Source organism: Rhinatrema bivittatum, chromosome 7 (assembly GCF_901001135.1).
Source record: "Rhinatrema bivittatum chromosome 7, aRhiBiv1.1, whole genome shotgun sequence".
Taxonomy (NCBI): domain Eukaryota; kingdom Metazoa; phylum Chordata; class Amphibia; order Gymnophiona; family Rhinatrematidae; genus Rhinatrema; species Rhinatrema bivittatum.
The window spans coordinates 289370203-289390782 of NC_042621.1; the positions used below are offsets into that span (position 1 = coordinate 289370203).

General features: G+C 44.9%; 1 non-coding gene across 1 annotated transcript; it reads left to right on the forward strand.

Annotated features, from left to right (window-relative positions):
- Window positions 1-6416: 6416 nt before the first annotated feature.
- Window positions 6417-6522, forward strand: LOC115096297. Its single transcript, XR_003858028.1, has one exon. It is a non-coding gene; the product is annotated as a U6 spliceosomal RNA (small nuclear RNA).
- Window positions 6523-20580: the final 14058 nt, after the last annotated feature.

A 20580-nucleotide genomic window follows, 5' to 3' on the forward strand; every position in this document is an offset into this window, starting at 1 on the left:
GCTAAATTTGAAAGTGATCCTAATTTTTTGTTAGCATTTCATAGTCTGTTCATTTTGGCCAGGTGGACGATAGTATATCCCCACTGCTATACTCTTGCCTATCACACATGGAATTTCCACGCATAAAGATTCTATTATGCATTTTATCACCTGCAGGATCTTTATCTTGTTGGATGCTATGCTATCTCTACATAGAGCACCACCTCCATCAAGTTGATCCATCCTATCAGTTTGATAATCATTTGTACCTTGGTTTAGCACTGTCTCATTCATTATCCTGCAAAAAGTTGTAAGGCTGCACCTTAGAGCTTTTTCTCCCTTTTGTCTGACCTTCTGGCAAGGGGGGTGGGGGGTGGGTGGGAGAAGGTGACAGCACCAACAATGGTGCTGTCACCTTTGGGCAATTACCCAAAAACGAATAGACTTAGTTTTTGGGTAATTGCCAGGTTCTTATGGCCTGGATTGGCCACTGTTGGAAACAGGATGCTGGGCTTGATGGACCCTTGGTCTGACCCAGTATGGCATTTTCTTATGTTCTTATGTTCTTAATGCCTAGGGGCACAAAAACCTAAATCCCTAACTGATGAGAAGCAGGAACGGGGCAGGAAAAGTAGTGGCTGACGTGGACGAGTAAGCAGCGGGACAAAAGTAGTGGCCAGTAGCAAGGAGGAGCAGGAGGAGAGGAGTCATGTTACATTTATCTGTGCAAGCAGGAGGAGGAGAAGGAGGAATTATTGGGAAAATGGGCAGAGAGATAGGTGGGAAGGACCTGGAGAGGCTTGCACCACCAATATTGGAGAGGTTCCAAGAAAAGCCCATGAAGCCACCACCATCAATATTAGGGTGGAGGGAGGGGTCCAGGGAGTCTCAAGAAGCTGCTGCTGCCAATGTTGAGGAGAAGGAAGGGGCCCAGGAAGACCTAGAAGTCACCAATGCTGACGATGTTCAGGAGGAGGAAGAGGCTAGAGGAGACCTGATTTGTAAAATCATCACCAAGAGAGTACCAAGAGGGACAGAGAAAATGCCTATATAGAAGTAGATACAGTAAAGACAATGAGAATCGGACGATCAGAAGAAGCCCTTTATTTCAATGCCTATATAGAAGTAGAGACAGAAAGCGAGAAAATGTATGGAGGAAAAGTGAAGGGAAATAGAATGCCTAGAGAGAGAGGGAGGAGAATGCCTGGAGAGAGGGGGAAGAAGAAAATGCCTGGAGATATGAGGGGAAGAGGAAAAGAATGGAAGGACAGAAGGAGAGAGGGGAAAGAAAGCCTGGAGGGAGGGAGGGAGAATGGAGGAGAAAGCTGGGATAGAGGAACGTGGCAATAGACTGCCTGAAGGGATGGAGGGAGGGGTTGAATGGATGGAGGGAGGAGAAAGAGGAGAGAGAATGCCTGGAAGGAGGAGGGAGAAGGAAAGAATATTTGGAGGAAGGGAGAGTAGATGGAGAGAGAGAGAGAGAGAGGGATAAGGTGGGAGAATGCCTGGAGGGAGGGGAAAGAGAATGCCTGAAGAAAGGGGAGTAAAGGGAGAGAATGGATGGAGGGAAGGAGAAGGAGTTAAATGTCTGGAGGGAGGGAGGAGGAGAGAGAATGCCTCAATAGAGTGGGAGAAGAGCGAGATAATATCTGGAGTGATAGAAAGAGGGGGAAATGCCTGAATTGGGGGGGGGGGGGGGGGAGGGAGGAGAGAAGTGGGGAGAGGGATAGACTATCTGGAGGACAGGAAGGGGGCATCATCAACAATTTTCACCCAGAGCTCCATTTGCCCTGAAGCTGGCCCTTGTGCTGGGCTCCGATTGGACAATGGCAGCCAGTCCAGACTGGCTGGAATATTTCTTCCCTGCCTCTAGCTGTGCTCCTTATTGCTGCTGTTATCGTGGTTCTGTCTTCCTGGGCTGCATCCTTGTTTCCTGCTCCTAGCTTCTGTGAGTGGTTGTGTCCCTGGTTCCTGACCTCTGCATGCCTGACCTTGCCGTTGCCTGTACCATATACTTCCTCTTTGAGGTGCAGCGACTGATAACTTGTCTTGTATACTTCTCCAAACTTTGCTCCCAATTTGAGGTGGTGGGTTTCCCCCAGCAGCAAAACTTGGAGGTCCTTCCACAGTTGTTACCCAGGGATCCCTTACAAATATATAGGAAAACAATTTCAAATTGTCTGAGCCATGCAGTTTTGGCCCTGACTTTCTGTCTCAAGGTCAGCCAAATGCTTATCTTTACCCTGCATCTTCTTGTGCTGAACCGAGTCCTCTTTCTCTGTTGTCAGACTGCTCAACTCACATGTAAAAGGGAGAACATGTCAGAGTGGCACAGAGGTGTGGTACTTATCCTCCAGCGAGCTTGCCAGCAAATCCTGGACAAAGTTAAAACAATTGAGATCAAGTCCATCCAGCATTCAATAAGTGCAGAAGGAAGAACTTTTTATCAGCTCTGTTTAGCATATGAATGTTTTAATTACAAACAAGAAAGGATTCTGCAGTATGTTTAGGTAACACTTGATTTCCTGTTATTTGTTAATCCCAGTGCTTATTATATAAAGCATTGGGATTAAGCGTAAAGCTTCCTTCAACCTTGGCTTTCTTGCTAATTAAGAACAACTAAGGATTTTTCATTAAGGAGCGCTGATTGCAGTTTGTAAAAATCATTTTCAACAGTCACGTCATGGTTTTTGATAGCCAATTAAAAGCTCCATCCTTTCCCTCATAAAATTCTTACTTCTTTGAGCAGCTCTAACACAGGACCTCTAGCCTGAAAGAGCTGCACAAGGACCTTCCTTCTAGGCAAAGGACCTTGAGTCAGCTGATTACTGCCAGCCAATGAGATTTGTTTACTCTCTTCATTCACAAAAAGCCATGAACTTACCTGACACAAATCTAACTGGCAGGCATGGAATCCCTCCATTCATTCATAGAAATGTTACCAGGCATCATTAGGCTTAACAAAAGAGGGAGAGTGAAGACACACCAAGAACTTAATGAAACAGGAGGCAAGGAATGTGCTTTCAGGTTTGTATCCAAACACAAACAATCTGAGTGAACCCCCCCCTCTCACAAGGGAGGGGGAGGGGTTAAAGAGCATGACACCATTTACGAGAACTGCAGCAGAAAAAACAAAGAGGACAATGCAGCTATGCGACATGAGCTACCAGCCCAGGAAACCCAGAATGAGATTGAAAAGGTTGCCAGACCCCTTACTATGAAGGTGCTTAAATGACCATTAAATAGATGAGTCAGAGACCCAGGTAGGGGAATTTGCATTTCACAGCCCCCTGGACTAATGCTGGTAACTTGCAGTGAAATAACACTTTAAATCAAAGGATAACAAAATCCTAAATTACAGAAGTATGACTGGAAAAGTCAGACTTTAGAATATTCTGAAAGAGAGAAGAATTTATGAGAGAAATATACTGGAAGCAAACAGATTCTCACCCTGACTAACTGGATACCCAGTTCTCAGACAACAGAAGAAAAAGCCAGGCAGGATGGAAGGGTGTGAACATATTCTCTTTCCATAGTCCTGCTTGGACCTTGGCCTTTTGGCTGATAGAAAGTGACCCGTCCAGGCTAGGTAACAGCGAATGACTGGCCATGAGTTTATCAGAGATAACATCACTAAAAGATGAGACTGTGGAGAGCCTGAATCACTGAACGCTAGACAAGCCATGTGCCTAGTGGAGCTGTAAACCTAAGCCAGGAAAAGCCCTCCTACCAAGGGAAAAGAACCAAAAGACAGTGGCATATCTGGAGGTACAGCGGTCCCCAAGGAGGGTGTGGACCTCAGTGGCATATTGGGAGGTGACCCTGGATCCCCCTTGAGCAAGGGGACCCCAGCAGCAGATCAATTGGTCCCCAAGGAGGGTGTGGACCCCAGTAGCAGTTTTAGCAATCCTACAGGAAGGTGTGGACCCAGCAGCATATTGGGAGGTGGTGTCAGGTCCTCAGGAGGGCATGGACCCCCATTGGCAGATCAAGTGGTCCCCCAGGAAGAAGGGGACCCCAGCAGCATGTCCAGTGGTGCAGTTGGATTCCCCAGGAGGACATGGACCCTAGTATCATTCAAGGAGGTGGCGTCATCTCCCAGGACAATGTGGACCATAGTGACAGACCGGGAGGCAGTCAGGTCCCCAGGAGGGCATGGACCCCAGCATTGGCATGGAATTGTCAGCGGAGCAGAAGCAGCACTGAGGAGATGGCAGTAGTTTAGATATATTGGACCCCCCAGGACAACACTGCCCACCAGCCCAGTTGCATCTTTTCACATGGGTGAGACTTGGAAAAAAAAGGGTGAGGATAATAATAACACTTGGTTAAACGGGAACTCAAGAGATCCCTTCTATTCTAAATGGTGGTATACTGTGGGTGCTAACAACCCCAAATTGCCAACTATTAAATGTTCTTGCTACCTTGTAGAAATGTATATAGTTGCGTGGCCTGAGACTACTAACCACGAGTAGATAAGTGTGCTGCTTGACAGCCTATTAGCAATGTATATAGTCATGTAGAAATGTATAGGCTTGTATAGACTAATAAACCTGTATATGTTTGTACATACTGCCAGACTCGCTCACAGTCCCATTTGTTTCCTGGGGTGAAGGGAGGGAAATCTCACTGACTTCTTCCCCAGGTAGAGGCACCAGGTGCCAAGGACCTGAGGACCAATGGAGTCTGTCCTAGGGGGGGACTCCCGCCAGGTCAGTCCTGGACCCCAGGAATGCCCCATGAGGTAAGTGGTCATGAGTGATACTTAAAGATAAAAACATTAATCAAGTAGGATTTGGAAAACAGTTCACAGATTGGTTTTGCACAAAAGTCTTTGGTTCCCCCACCCAAAAGTCATTAGCCACCTCCAACCACAGAAGAAAAGACACGTCACACAGCCCTGCTAACCAAGCATTACCAGGGCTCAACGTTTCCTTGCGCAGAACAGTGAAATATAATCACAGCGGTTGCCTGCGTGGTTAGCTTTAGCCCTTTTTAAGTTGGTGCTCTCGGGGGCACGTGGGGAACTGTATGCGTGGAACTGAATTTGCAATTATATGTGCACAGTTTCTCCCGAAAAGCCCCAGCCTTGGAAACCCTCAGGCAGTTTCTCTTTGAAATGTGTTCAGTGGTACCTGCACACTTTCCAACGATGCAGCTTGCTGACAATTACCCAACTCCTCCCAACCCCCTGTAGGCAGCCTAGCATTCACATGTTGGCTTCAGCTACTAGGAGGCAGTCAAGCATGTTACTCCTCTTCCTCCTCCTCCTCATTTTTAAAGCGCAACTAGACATACGTACGTGGCTCTATACAGGCACAGATAAAAGACAGTCCCTGCCCCATGGAGCTCACAATCTAGCTTACATGACAAACGGGCCGATACAGAAAGAAGTGCGGGAGAGCTGGCGAGCGCCCGCTCTCCCGATGCGCGCACAGGCCACTCTCATGGGCGCGCGATTCAGTATCTGCCTGCAAGGAAATGAGGACCTGCGGTAAAAGGAGGCGCTAGGGACACTAGCGCGTCCCTAGCGCCTCCTTTTTGACAGAAGCGGCAGCTGTCAGCGGGTTTGACAGCCGACGCTCAATTTTACCGGCGTCGGTTCTCGAACCCGCTGACAGCCACGGGTTCGGAAAACGGATGCTGGCAAAACTGAGCATCCGTGTTCCAACCCGCGGGCCGCGGGCAGATTTTTGATTTTTTTTTTTTTTTATTTTGGGGCCTCAGACTTAATATCGCTATGATATTAAGTCGGAGGGTGTACTGAAAAGCAGTTTTTTCTGCTTTTCTGTAAACGTTCCCTGTGCCGGCCGAAATTAACTTCTGCCTTTGGCAGGGGTTAATTTCTGAAAGTAAAATGTGCGCCTTGGCTGCACATTTTACTTTCTGTATCGCGCGTGAATAACTAATAGGCCTATGAACATGCATTTGCATGTTGAGGGCGCTATTAGTTTCGGGGGTCGGGGGGGGGGGGGGGGGGGGTTGGCCTTGCGTTTTCCACGTGCTATCACCTCTTACTGTATAAGGGGTAAAAATAGCGCGTCGAAAACGCACGGCCAAACGCGGGCTAACAGTGCACTCCTTGGAGCGCCCTTTACTGTATCGGCCCGAAAGCGAATTTATTGTCGAGAAGCGTTAAGGATTTAAAAGCAGGCTCATAAGCTGAGTTTTTAGACTGGGCTGGAACAGGGCCAGGGAGGGATGTACCTGAAGCAGGAAGTCTCTTCCAGGCAGAGGACACAACGAGGTGGAATGCGCAGAGTCGGGAGCTGGCACCTTGCTTCTGTGAATGGAGTTCATGAGGAAAGGGACCATTAGAGAAGGAGGAGCTGCAGAGGGGACCGTATTTGTAGGCGAGGAAAAGAAACTCGAACTGTACGGGGAAAGTGGACGGGGAGGCAATGCGGTGCCTTGGGAAGAGGGGTTACATGGGCATAGCTTGCTCTGGCAGAACATGCAGTGAGACTGAAAACGAGACAGAGAGGATTAGCACGGGTCCTGCACAAGGATGCCTCGCAAATATGTGAAGCAGCCCAAAGTTTTTTAGACAAGCCTGTGGCTAATAGCATTTTAGGCATTCATGCTCTTGAATGTGTACAGTTTTACTGATTTATATTGTTGTTGTGATAGTTATATTATGAATGCACATTCTGTGATCTGCCATGAACAGTCTTGTACTGGAATATGCAGAATATATGATTAATTAAATAATTAAACAGTGATATCGAAGGAAGATAAGTCATGTAGGCAAGTTTTGAATAGAGTGCAGGGAGGAAAGATGACTCAGTAGGAGGCCTGCAAAGCGCAAGTTGCAGTAATCTAAGTGGGAGGTGATGTGAGAGGAGATAAACCCAGAAAGGAAGGGGCAGATTTTATCAGTGTTATAGCAGAAGAAACCACAGACTTTGGCAGTGTTTTGGATGTGCCCAGAGAAGACAAGAGAGGCATCAAAGATGAACCCAAGGTTAGGGGCCACGAGAACCGGGAGGATAAGCGTGCCATCCACAGAGACAGAAAAGAGGGACGAGGGGAAGCAGATTTGGGGAGAAAAAGACAAGAAGTGGTGGAGATGCAACATCGGGGTCTCGGAAAGCTTTCAGGGGGGTCCATATTTAGCTGCTGAGTGGCTGGTTAAGTTATACCTGACTATTTTTAAAAAGTTAGCTGGATAGGAGTGTCCGGCTAACTTTAGACCTGCCTAGAGCCCGGGCAGAGTTAGCCAGGTAACTTCTCCTCCCCCGCCCTAAGAATGCCCTCAACATATCTCGCTAAATTCTAGCTGAGTAAAGAGCTATCTGGCTATATTTTTCCCTGAGTCGCTGAATAACACAGCTAAAAAATTTAGACGGATAACTTTTCAGATATCTGTCTATATGGCTTTGGAATATCTACCCCCTAATGTTGAATCACTCGCAGGTGCGCAGTTGAAATTTACCTTCGGCTCAGAAACAGAACCCCCCCTCCCCCGCCCCGCCGATTGGCTTGCCCCCAAGACTTTTCCTTCATTTGCAGAAGGCAGATCACAACTCCGAGGTGAGGGAATGTCCCGTCCCCGTGCACACACAGATCAGGAATCAGCAGTACAGAACACAAAAAGCCGTGCAACGACCTCCTGAGCTCGCAGACGTGTGCCTGGCACCTGTAATGTGTACAGGCTGAGTCAGGGGAGACTCCTGCACTCCCGGCCAGGCAGCTTCCTGAACCAGCAGGGCTCTCAGCAGGGCTTTTTTTTCAGATTCCCCTTTTAGATTTTATCTCTGCTCACTAGAGATCTCAGTTCCTCCACACAGGACATGCAGCAGGAGGACAAGATTTAGAGATACAGTAATTTATTTTTAAACCATACCCCCTAGATTCATTTTTTTTTTCTGCAAAAGGAAAATGATGTGTTTTTAGAAACACAGGGGTGTTACAGTGAGACATCCAGGTAGTGATGCCAGACAGGCAGGCTGAGGTTTGGGATTGCATGCTTGGTGAAATTTCTGGAGTAGTGAGGAAGATCTGGGAGTCATCGGAGCACCGAGGGAAAAACTATAATGAGGAAAGAGAAGAGGGCCCAGGACCCAGCCTTGAGATACCCCAACCGATAGCAGAATAGCCTGAACCAGCAGGGCTCTCAGCAGGGTTTTTCCCCACAGATTCCCCTTTTAGACTTTTTCTCTGCTCCCTAGAGATCTCAGTTCCTCCACACAGGACATGCAGCAGGAGGACAAGATTTAGAGATACAGTAATTTATTTTTAAACCATACCCCCTAGATTCATTTTTTTTTTCTGCAAAAGGAAAATGATGTGTTTTTAGAAACACAGGGGTGTTACAGTGAGACATCCAGGTAGTGATGCCAGACAGGCAGGCTGAGGTTTGGGATTGCATTTCTGGAGTAGTGAGGAAGATCTGGGAGTCATCGGAGCACCGAGGGAAAAACTATAATGAGGAAAGAGAAGAGGGCCCAGGACCCAGCCTTGAGATACCCCAACCGATAGCAGAATAGCCTGAACCAGCAGGGCTCTCAGCAGGGCTTATTTCCCCCACAGATTCCCCTTTTAGACTTTTTCTCTGCTCCCTAGAGATCTCAGTTCCTCCACACAGGACATGCAGCAGGAGGACAAGATTTAAGAGATACAGCAGCATGCTTTTTTTTTTTTTTTCAAATCTTTATTTTCAATTTTGAAAATTTTCAAAGAACAAAAAACATTCTTATACAGAAAAATCAATGTCAATATATTCCCAGTAATCATTGCTTAAAGTACATATATTATAATCATATTATATGACATTTAAATTATAAGAAAATATGGTTATTCAGTAATTAGGGGCAGATTAGAGCAAAACGTACCAAGTAAATTCAAATCAAACACACCGATAAACTCGCCGAGTTATACCATCTATTACATTATTTCACACCGGGACTGTGGGAGCTATAACAGGGGTCCGAGCTACTAAGAATGATCTCAATTATTTAGGATCAAGAAAAACATCATTTTCATTTAAGTATCTGATGCAGGCCTAGCAGGGATATTTCAAAGCAAAACACCCTCCCAGTTTTAATGCCTCAGGACGAAGCCTGAGAAATTCTTCTCTGCGCAGCTGAGTGGATTTAACCACGTCAGGGAATATCCATATAGGACTCCCATAAAAATTTGATTGTCGATTGCTGAAAAACAGGCGCATCACGTGATTTCTTTCAGAAAGGAAAGCAAAAGAAGCTAGCATTGATCTCCGTACATTTATCTGTACATCTGATGACATTTCTAACAGATTAGTTACATCCAAGGATTGTTCTTGTTCTGAAATTTGTGATCTTTGTTGCAAATAATATGCTTTTGCTACTACTGGTAAAGCGTTTTTTGGTATTTTAAGAATCTGGTACATATAATTTTTAAACAACTCCATTGGAGAAATTAATCTTAGTAAAAGGAAAATTCAAAATCCGGAGATTATGTGCCCGTAAAGCATTTTCTATTGTCTCTAACCTAGTAGCAGTGTTAGCTTCAGATACAATTAATTTAGCTTGCTTATTCTCAATTAATGACAGTCTTTTTTCCACTTCATCGTCTTTTTTTGTATAAGTAGATATCAAATTATTATTTGCAGTCGCTTGATTTTTTTATCTCCACAGTTGTTGCTGAAAGCATTTTTATAGAGCTCTCAGTGGGCTTAACATTGTCCAAATCCCCTCAAGAGTCACTACATCAGGTTTAACTGTTAACGGGGAAAGAGAGAGCATTCTCAGACGTTCCATCCCCTCTTCTTCCACAGTTCCCAAACTCTCCCTCGTACCTGGAAACGATGGTAGGGGAACAATCTCTGGAGCCAGCGGCGAAGAAGCCAAATCACCTTCCTCTCCTGGGCTCACCAACCCCAGCTGCTGTTGAACGCTGGCACTCATGGCTCCTAATCGCTGAACACCAAGATTTTTCTCCCAGGCCACTACCATGGCCGCTCCTGCTTCCACCGAAGCAGGGCCAGGTATCTCGATGCCTCCAGGGTGATCTGGTTTCCTCGGTGATCCGGGGCTTAGAGTAGTCTCAAGGATCAGGGGGGAACGGCTCATGCTCAGAAGCTGCTCCCCCCCAGCGACCAAGCTTCCCGGGTTTGTAGGTGGTATCCCCCGCGAAGAAGCCAGAGATCTGCGGCTGTTGCGGGTCTTCTGAAGGCGAACGAATAGTATCGCCCCTCAGTCGGCCCTTTCTTTTCGTGTGTGGCATATTCAGGTAAGCAACATGAATAAAGAAAATATCCAATCTAGTGTCCACAAAAAACAATAAATCTCACCCTATATTTTTTTATTTATTGTAAACTAGCAACGCATTTTAAGAATAATCAAAAATAATTGAATGCGGGATAAGGTAAGTTTCATATATTTAGACGCATGCCTCCACAGCCTTGCCTCATAATTTACAATATAATCATTAACTTACTCCCACCCACACTCTTTGTTCTGTAAAACTTTTTATAATTTTTATTCAGTACTTTATTCAAATTAAATTTTTTGTAAAATGTGATGTACTCTTATCATGAAGACTGTAATCTGTAAGCATTTGTATTTATTATAAGAATTTGTATTTATTATTTAGCTATTTACATTGCTCTGTTACCACTTGGTCCTATTCTCTCCTTTACCTCAAGTTCTAAGTTCCTACAAAGTTAGCCTTGTTATTTATACCGAATTGTATGATGTAATTGTTTAATTGTTTAATTGTTTGATGTAATTTTCTAATCTTGGTTCTGTGTAAACCGAAGTGGTATGTACTAGTACATGAACTCCGGTATATAAAAGCCTTTAAATAAATAAATAAATAAATAAATACTCTTCGCCATTTCCCTAAGCTCGCCAAGTTTTATGTCCTTCAATATCTATAAAGTATCTTATTTCAAAAATAGGACTATTTCCTTATTCTTTGAAGCTTTCTACCTTTAAAGACTTTTAACCGCTTTAAAATCTTTACTTAAAGTAGAAACCTTAGTCTTGCGGCTTAGCGGATAGGGTCAAATACCTCTTCAAATCCGACAGAAAGATGTTTGTGAAAATGCCAAAATCGTACTTATCAATAAAGCTGGTTTCTTATTATATTCACAAGTGTCATTTCATAGTTATAAATTACAAAAACTTATCTCCCAACACCGCCGTGCTGCGAAAAGATGTCCTTTTCTTCATCAGGGGAGTGTGTTTCCGTTCTTTGATTCGCGCTCCCAGGTACTAAGACTCTGGTCAATGGCGTACTTCTGTCAGTCAGTTCGCTTCTTTCTCGCCTCAGGTTAATCAACGCTGATCAATGGCATTCTTCTTCTTTCCTCTCTCTCAGGCTGAATGGCTCTGAATAACGGCGTTTTTTCACCGGCTCTGTAAGAGCTTGCTTTTAAATTGGTCAGCAGATCGTATATCCGCCAATGGAAAGAGGAACGTCTTACATATTACGTCATACATAAATTTCTCTTTCACTATTGGTTTAAAGTTTATCTCTGTTCCCAGCGCGTTTCTGTTCACTGAATGTTAGAGAAAAAAACCATTCTCCAGATGGTTAAAGTAAAGTCACCCACTCTATTTCCTCATTAAGTCCACCCGGAACTACAGTGTTCAATTTAAATATCCAATGTTGTTCAATATAGTTTAGACTTCCTTTTGGATCTCCTCTTCGTGGGTTACTGTCCACCATATCAATAATAGTCCATCTCAATTGATCAAACCGATGTTCATATCTGACACAATGGTCTACTATCGGAGCTTCCAAGGTTTTGGTGTTCAATTTCGATCTGTGTTCAATCAACCTCATCCTAATGGTTCTTGAAGTCCTACCAACATAGTTTTTCGGACAAGCACATTGGATTAAATAAACCACATTTTTAGAAGTGCAATCTGAGTCCCTCCGCCTCTTTATGCAATGTCCTGATATCGGATCTTCCCATTCCTTGCCCTCAATAGTAGTGGCACACATGTCACAATGTTGGCATGCTCTATGTTGTCCCCCATAGGGTCCATCTTCAGTGTTCCTTAATATATCTGCATGGACTACCCTATGGTGGACAGTAACCCATGAGGAGGAGATCCAAAAGGAAGTCTAAACTATATTGAACAACATTGGATATTTAAATTGAACACTGTAGTTCCGGGTGGACTAAAGGAGGAAATAGAGTGGGTGACTTTACTTTAACCATCTGGAGAATGGTTTTTTTCTCTAACATTCAGTGAATAGAAACACGCTGGGAACAGAGATAAACTTTAAACCAATAGTGAAAGAGAAATTTATGTATGACGTAATATGTAAGACGTTCCTCTTTCCATTGGCGGATATACGATCTGCTGAGCAATTTAAAAGCAAGCTCTTACAGAGCCGGTGAAAAAACGCCGTTATTCAGAGCCATTCAGCCTGAGAGAGAGGAAAGAAGAAGAATGCCATTGATCAGCGCTGATTAACCTGAGGCGAGAAAGAAGCGAACTGACTGACAGAAGTACGCCATTGACCAGAGTCTTAGTACCTGGGAGTGCGAATCAAAGAACGGAAACACACTCCCCTGATGAAGAAAAGGACATCTTTTCGCAACACGGCGGTGTTGGGAGATAAGTTTTTGTGATTTATAACTATGAAATGACACTTGTGAATATAATAAGAAACCAGCTTTATTGATAAGTACGATTTTGGCGTTTTCACAAACATCTTTCTGTTGGATTTGAAGAGGTATTTGACCCTATCCGCTAAGCCGCAAGACTAAGGTTTCTACTTTAAGTAAAGATTTTAAAGCGGTTAAAAGTCTTTAAATTTAGAAAGCTTCAAAGAATAAGGAAATAGTCCTATTTTTGAAATAAGATACTTTATAGACCTTGAAGGACATAAAACTTGGCGAGCTTAGGGAAATGGCGAAGAGTACATCACATTTTACAAAAAATTTAATTTGAATAAAGTACTGAATAAAAATTATAAAAAATGTTACAAAACAAAGAGTGTGGGTGGGAGGTAAGTTAATGATTATATTGTAAATTATGAGGCAAGGCCGTGGAGGCATGCGTCTAAATATATGAAACTAACCTTATCCCGCATTCAATTATTTTTGATTATTCTTAAAATGCGTTGCTAGTTTACAATAAATAAAAAAATATAGGGTGAGATTTATTGTTTTTTGTGGACACTAGATTAAATACTTTTTGGTCTCATCTAGGCGGAGATTGATATTAGTAATTAAAGAAAATATCCGACAGCTTTCCCCCTCTGGCGTCTCTCGCAGACTCACGGCTCGGCGGCCATCTTGCCCCCCCCAGCAGCATACTTTTAATTAAATCATATCCCCCAAATTATTTTTTTTTCTGCTAAAGGAAAATGATGCGTTTTTAGTAACACAGAGGCTGATGTAATGAGGGGTGCTAACCGTGCTAACATTAGCGCAGGTTTGTTTTTTTTTACACCGGGCACAACAATCGAATAGTTTTGGACGCCGGAAATGTGAGTTTTCTCCACCTCAGACCCAGGAATTTAATTTCCAGCCTAAGCTCTCAGGACAGGCACCTACTGCTGAACCAGCAGTGTGCATACCATTTTGTCGTACTGTTTTAACTGTAGACACCCATTCCAGGGAGCTTTACATTGGTTCAGCTGGCTGTAAGTGCCCACTCCAAAGGCCCTTTTGCAAGAGAATGGCAAGTAACATCAAAGCATAAGCTCTCTGGGGCGGGCACCTACAGCTAGCTTAACAAAAGATAAGCGCTTGGGAGATGGGGCACCTAAAGCTGAACAGGATGCCAAAGTTGGTTGCACAGAGCCAGAGTGCATTCTGTTCAGCTGAAGGTGCCTGCCCCAGAGAGCTCATGCTTTGATGTTTCTTGCCATTCCTTGCCAAAATGACATTGTATGTGAGATTGGTGCTGCGCATCCCAACTTGTGGGCTCATTCTCTCATTCGTGGCCATTTTGCCAAGGAATGACAAGTAAAATAAAATAATAAGCTCTCTGGGGAAGGCACCTATAGCTAGATGAAGAAAGCATAGGATCTCTGGGTGGGCACCAACAGCTGAACAGATAGATGTTGTACAAAAGTCTTCGGTCCTTCCACCCAAAAGTCATTAGTCACTCTCAACCATAGAACAAAAATGCAAACTACATGTGTGCGTGCTGTCCAGCTGTTCAGGAAAACAAAGAAAACCTTGCGCTGGAAATTTAACTCCTGGGTCTGAGGTGGGGTAAACTCACATTTCTGGTAGCCAGTGTTAGCTATTGATATGCCCAGTGTGGTCCTCCATCTCAGACCCAGGAAGGACTTACATTTCCAATGTAAGTTCTCTGGGGCTGGAACCTACAGCTTAACAATGCGTGAGCTCTCTGGGGAAGGCATCTACAGCCGAACAGTACGCCAGAGTTGGGATGCACAGCACCAGAGTTCATACTATTCAGCTGAAGGTGCCTGTCCCAGAGAGCTTATGTTTTGTTCAGCTGTAGGTGCTAGCCCCAGAGAGCTTATGCTGGAAATGTAACTCCTTCTTTGATCTGAGGTGGAGTGAACTCACATTTCTGGTGGCCAAAGATATTCTATTGCTGTGCCCAGTGTGGTAGAAACAGCTAGAGTAGAAACGTCCATACGGGCACAGCAATGGAATATCATGGCCATCAGAAACGTGAGTTAACTTTTACTCCACCTTGGGCCAAGGAGTTAACCTGAAAATCCACTTAAAGTGCATTAAACCAAGAGTATGGAGGTAAGCACTTGAAGTTGGAAGGAGTGTGATCCAGGAATCACAGCAGTCGCTTATTGAATGATGATAAAACAGAAATAAAATACTTAACCAGAACGAACAATAGCCGAGCAGCTTCCAGTGTTTAAATTCCATTCCAGGAGATCACGTGACGTTGTGGGCGAGGCAAGATGTAGGGAAGCTTTGCTCTGGGGGCTATCAACATCCATCTGGATTATACCTATACTGACAATAACCTAAAAAGGTGTGATTAGCAAGAAGATCTTCTCCTCAGTACAAATCAATGGTCTGTTGAGCTATGTGTACAAGAGCTCCCAAGAAGGTCAGAGGAAAAGAAAAGTCGTCCTTGCAAGATGGCTACCGGGGCTGTGAACCTGGAGGCTCCCGCTGTGAGTACGGCTGTGGCTCAAATGCTCCAGGCGGTGATTAAAGCTTTAGAGGCCAGGTTTGAAAAAAATATTTTGGTCCCACTCCTTCCAACTTCAAGCATTTACCCCTTTACTCTTCTTGTAAAATACACTTTTTTTTTCACTCTTGTTCGATTTGCATCCCTTTAGCTTGCTACATCCCGCAGGGACCCCTGAATTAAATGCAAGCATTCAGTAAAACCGGCGCTTCATTTTAACTCCAATTTTAGCAGGGGTTTTAGTATATTGGCCCCACATGGATGTTACACTGTCCCCTGAGAAACTGCTTCCTACCACGTAAGGCGAGTCATTAACCCCATGACATGTGTCACATATGAATAATACAGGACACAACTTTGCAGCAAGAAATTCCCATTTCTTGAGCAGGCAGCACACAAGAAAGGAAATATGGCATTGCTTCCAGTGCAGGATTAATCTGCCCTTAGCAGCTAATTTCACATTCAGCAATTATTGCTCCAATGCTGAAAACATCAAATTTTGAAATTAAGTGGCATCATTCAAACATACTATTAACTCCAGTACCAGCATGATGTGAAAAGGAAATATGATTAACAATCAATGATTTAACATTTCGGTGTAGGATTCAGTGACATGGCCTAGATACATCTAGCTGACCCCCATGGGCACTCACAGCAATCCATGACCCAGGCATGGTTATTGCAAATCCAACAGAAAAATGAAACTTGTAAAACTGTGACAATTTTACAATTCCACAGTGAACAAAAGAGCTTAAATTCTGTACTGGACTCAGTGGCATGGTCCAGAACTCAATATCGGACGCCATGGTCACTCATGGCAAGCTATGGCCCAGACCTCATAGCTGGCTCTAGAAGGCCGGCAGAAAGGGAAAGCTGTTCACAACATTTATCACAAGCAGGACTGTAATGGAGTGCGTCCGGTTCCCCCCTTTATGTATGTGTAGGCCCAGGCTAGACGCCTGTTCCACCTTTAACCCCACAGAGAGAGAGAGAGAGAGCTCTGTAGATGGGAGCCTGCTGGGGCAGGGAAGAGACCTGAGGGCGGGACCAATTGAGGCAGTATAAGAGAGTAAAGCCCAGCTGGGTTCAGGAGGCCCCGTGTCTCCAGGAGAAGCAGCTCCTGTTACTCCATGCTGACCCAAGTCCCGGGGAATGGGGAATGTACTGCAAGGTAGGCAGTCATTCCATTCCTGAAGTGCTGGGAATGTGAATAAAATTTTATCTACATTTGAAAAGGCTGGGAATCAGAGTGTTTTTGTGCCTGCAGCCTGGGAATTGTCACTTGGGTCTCCCACAAGGACATATAAATGAGATGATTTACTTTCCCTCCTAAATACCTGGAGAGTTCCTTATTCAAGAGAACTTGGCAATCTGAAAAAGTTACCAAAGTTGGCATTCGCAGTGTATGTGAGGTTCTCAATCACATTTAAAAGGAGATTTTTTTTGTGTCCAATAACTATGAATTAATGATGCTTAGGGTTAGCAATTTATTTATTTATTTATTTATTTCTCAGACTTTCTATACTACACAAACAGAAATCTGGTCGGAGCGGGGTACAGCAAAAAGAAATAATATACAATAAATCACATTAAAAATAACAAAACGTCCCAATTTCAAACTACTTCATTGCAGCTATTTTTTTAAACAACCCAGTTATTCCTATCACAAATTTGGATAAAGCCGTGCCTTCACTTTCTTTCTAAATGACAAGCAGTTCCACGCCAACCCAATATCCAAAGGCAATGAATTCCCGAGCATTGGCCCATGCACCGAGAACATCCTCTTCCGGAAGGTCCCTGTCTTAATCAATTTAACCCCAGGGACCTTAAATAATGTACCCCGTGCCAATCGTAAATTACGCCCTGGGGTGTATCTCTGCACTTGTCTGCTTAAATGGTCTGCACCCTCCTTACAATTTACCTTTATCCATTAGGGTCGTGATCTTAAATTTTATCCCAGGACAAGCAGGATGCCAGTCCTCACATAAGGGTGACGTCACTGACGGAGCCCTATCACGGAAAACTTTCTGTCAAAGTTTCTAGAAAATTTTGGCTGGCAGACTGAGCCCACTGAACATGCCCAGCATGCCATGATCCCTCGAGCCACAGGGGTCTCCCTTCAGTCTTTGTTTTTCCACGCTGCAGTTAGCATCGCAGGATAGGAGCCCTGTGTGAATCTCTTCACACAAACTTGTGTATAAAAAAAGTGAAAATCTTTCTCAAATTTCATCCCCTACATAGGGTCAGAAGGCCATTGACGGCTGTTGGGCCTTAATTATGGCCACGGGCTTCAAAAAATGTCCGAACTGCACTCGCACAATGTCGATCACTGACCCGCACGCTGAGTGTGTTTTGTGCCTTGGGCAATTGCATGATGTTTCTTCCTGCCCTCAATGTGCAGAGATGACCACCAAGGGCAGAAAGGCCCGACAGGAAAAAATGGAACATCTTTTCCATATTCAACGTATGCCTTCGACATTGACGTCGACCCAATCTCTCCGGCTTGAGCGTCAAAATGATTAGTTATTTGTAAACGGTGATGGAAGGCTCTGGAGATCGACTATCCCCGACTCCATCTGTGGCATCAGTAAAATCAACATCCGTGCTTGAAAAAACCACTAAGCATCGACAAAAACATCGTCATTGCCATCAACGGGCTTCGACGCCAGAGGCCTTGCTATTGCCAAGAGAACCATCACCAAAAAGGTCTCGTCTACAGGGACTATCGAGGCCTACTACTCCAAGGCGTTCCCCACATCCAAAGGTGCCGGGCATCAAGCCACCACAGGGCCCTGTGGAAGAACCGATGACACCTTCTCTGCCACCACCTATAGCTGCTCTGACTTCACCAGCGATAAGGGAGGAACTGGACAGATTTATTTGGTGGAGTCGATGAATGAGGCCATACTCTCTTTGATTTTTTCTGAGCAGATTCCACCACCACAGACTGATGTGGAAGCTGGGCTCTCTGATAGCCGGGGGTGTGTTGCACCAGATGGGTGGTATTCATCCTTCTATTTACTGGTGGAACTGAGCATGGGTGTTCCCATAATCTGTGCTGTAGTTCCACTAGAACCTCATGTATTGGAATAGCTAAAACTTCCTGAGGAGCGTCTACAAACTGAAGAACCTCTAAGTTCTGTTGTCTGGTATCTTCTTCAGACACTAGTTTAAATGGAATAGTGTCAGCCATTTCTTTTACAAAAGTAGTAAAAGACAAATCCTCTGGGGGTGACTTTTTTCTATCTTCAGGAGGGGAAGGTTCAGACATGAAGTCCTCTGAAGATGTGTCGGTGTCTCTATCTTCCCAAGAGGAATAGCCTAGGGAGGAGGAATAGCCTAGTGGTTAGAGCAGTGAGCTACGAACCAGGAGACCAGAGTTTGAGTCCTGCAGTCGCTACTTGTGACCTTGGGCAAGTCACTTTGGGCAGGAAAGTCTTTCAAGGCTTGATGCTTACTTCCAGAATAGCGTCATATGAGCTTTATATGACGCAGTATCAATTAGGGATGTGAATCGTTTTTTGACGATTTAAAATATCGTCCGATATATTTTAAATCGTCAAAAAATCGTTAGGGCCACGATACAATACCAATTCCCCCGATTTATCGTTAAAAAATCGTAAATCGGGGGAAGGGGGAGGGCAGGAAAACCGGCACACTAAAACCCCCTAAAACCCACCCCCGACCCTTTAAATTAAATCCCCCCCCCTCCCGAACCCCCCCCCCCAATGCTTTAAATTACCTGGGGATCCGGCGGTGGTCCAGAACGGCGGCGGTCCGGAACGGCCCCCTCAATAGAATCGTGTTGTCTTCAGCCGGCGCCATTTTTCAAAATGGCCGCCGCAAAATGGCGGCGGCCATAGACAAAAACGATTCGACGGAGGAGGTCGTTCCGGACCCCCGCTGGACTTTTGGCAAGTCTTGTGGGGGTCAGGAGGCCCCCCCAAGCTGGCCAAAAGTTTCCTGGGAGTCCAGCGGGATTCCGGGAGCGATTTCTTGCCGCAAATCGTTTTCGTACGGAAAATGGCGCCGGCAGGAGATCGAGTGCAGGAGGTCGTTCAGCGGCGGTCCGGAACCCCCGCTGAACGACCTCCTGCAGTCGATCTCCTGCCGGCGCCATTTTCCGTACGAAAACGATTCGCGGCAAGAAATCGCTCCCGGAACCCCGCTGGACTCCCAGGAAACTTTTGGCCAGCTTGGGGGGGCCTCCTGACCCCCACAAGACTTGCCAAAAGTCCAGCGGGGGTCCGGAACGACCTCCTCCGTCGAATCGTTTTTGTCTATGGCCGCCGCCATTTTGCGGCGGCCATTTTGAAAAATGGCACCGGCTGAAGACAACACGATTCTATTGAGGGGACCGTTCCGGACCACCGCCGTTCTGGACCACCGCCGGATCCCCAGGTAATTTAAAGCATTGGGGGGGGGGTTCGGGAGGGTGGGGGATTTAATTTAAAGGGTCGGGGTGGGTTTTAGGGGGGTTTAGTGTGCCGGCTCACGATTTTAACGATTTTTCACGATAGTTTACACACCCAAACGGCAACAATACGATTCCCTCCCCCTCCCAGCCGAAATCGATCGTTAAGACGATCGAGGACACGATTCACATCTCTAGTATCAATGCAACCTCTGGAAGCAGATGCAACAATTAGCTAAGACTCTGCCTCAACTGTATCAGGACTCAGCTAATGATATTATCCACAAAGGTTTGGAAGCAGGCAAACATGAGGTCCATGTTGCCTATGACAGTTTTGAAACCTCTTCACGAGTAGCGGCATCTGTTATCAGTACACATCGTTGGGCCTGGCTTAAGGCTTCAGACCTCAGGCCTGATGTCCAAGAGAAACTGGTAGATTTACCTTTTGTGGTCGATAACCTCTTTGGAACAAGAGTTCAAGATGAAGTAGCTCAACTTAAGGAACACTCTGAAACTCTGCATCAGATGTATTCCACACATTAAGAAAGGTGGAAAGAAGGCAAAACAATTACCAGCATGGTTAAAAGGGGAGGTGAAAGAAGCTATTTTAGCCAAAAGATCTTCATTCAAAAATTAGAAGAAGGTTCCAACAGAAGAAAATAGGGTAAAGCATAAACATTGGCAAATTAAATGTAAGACATTGATAAGACAGGCTAAGAGAGAATTTGAAAAGAAGTTGGCTGTAGAGGCAAAAACTCACAGTAAAAACTTTTTTAAATATATCCGAAGCAGAAAGCCTGTGAGGGAGTCAGTTGGACCGTTAGATGATCGAGGGGTTAAAGGGGCACTTAGAGAAGATAAGGCCATTGCGGAAAGATTAAATGATTTCTTTGCTTCGGTGTTTACTGAAGAGGATGTTGGGGAAGTACCCATAATGGAGAAGGTTTTCATGGGCAATGATTCAGATGGACTGAATCAAATCACGGTGAACCTAGAAGATGTGGTAGGCCTGATTGACAAACTGAAGAGTAGTAAATCACCTGGACCGGATGGTATACACCCCAGAGTTCTGAAGGAACTAAAAAATGAAATTTCAGACCTATT